The 859-nt window shown below is 65.3% G+C and overlaps 1 protein-coding gene across 1 annotated transcript in view; it reads left to right on the top strand.

Annotated features, from left to right (window-relative positions):
• The window catches only part of PCGF1 (polycomb group ring finger 1), a 12,124-nt gene that overhangs the window by 5,259 nt on the left and 6,006 nt on the right, over positions 1-859 (top strand). The window lies entirely within an intron of this gene.

The following is an 859-nucleotide window of genomic DNA, read 5'->3' on the forward strand; positions in this document are numbered from 1 at the left end:
AGGGGGCAGGCACACCCCGGTTTTCTGGTGGGGTTTGGGGAGGGGGCCGCTGTGTGCCTGGAGGAAGTCCCCCCCCCTCTTTCCTGTGCAGTGATTTAATGCACTGCTGCCTCAGAGGCACGTTCACGGAGCCGCAGTTGCTCTGCTGGCTGGGCAGATTAATCTCCGTCAGTCCTGTCCCCCCTTTGGATGTCAGGATTCCAGTGAGCAAATAATGATCCCTGTCATCATCCACCCGCCCCCCTCCCCTTTCCTCCCTCACCAGAGATAATGGGTGATAATGCCCTCGCGAGGGCCTCCACACACACACCCCCGTGATTGGTGGGGCGGGTCCCCGGCTCACAGCCAATTAGGAGCCTTTGTTGTGGCCAGTGGGACGGCCATCTGGGCAGGCTGTCAGAGCACGATGGGGGGGGGGGGGTGAGAGAGATGCCGGCAGTCCTCTGGAGGGGGCCTCGGAGCACCCGCCCTGCCTGCCTGCCTGGCAGTCTCTCTGGGCAGGTTCTGACTCTGAAGCTGCCTTCACCTTCGGGCGTTTCCAGTTCCGGGAAGCGAGAGGGTGGCCTGGACTTGCCCCAGCTGTGGTCCTGCCTGGGTAAAGGGGAGGGGGGGCCGTGGCGCCTTGCCCCACCCGGAGGCTGTCAGGCCCCGTTCCCCTGGGCTCCCCCCTCTCTGGCTGTTGACGTCTGACTTCACCTTCGGGCGTTTCCAGTTCCGGGAAGCGAGAGGGTGGCCTGGACTTGCCCCAGCTGTGGTCCTGCCTGGGTAAAGGGGAGGGGGGGCCGTGGCGCCTTGCCCCACCCGGAGGCTGTCAGGCCCCGTTCCCCTGGGCTCCCCCCTCTCTGGCTGTTGACGTCTG

This window comes from Gekko japonicus, unplaced genomic scaffold (genome assembly GCF_001447785.1).
Source record: "Gekko japonicus isolate JY-2015 unplaced genomic scaffold, Gekko_japonicus_V1.1 scaffold6263, whole genome shotgun sequence".
In the NCBI taxonomy this organism is placed as follows: Eukaryota; Metazoa; Chordata; class Lepidosauria; order Squamata; family Gekkonidae; genus Gekko; species Gekko japonicus.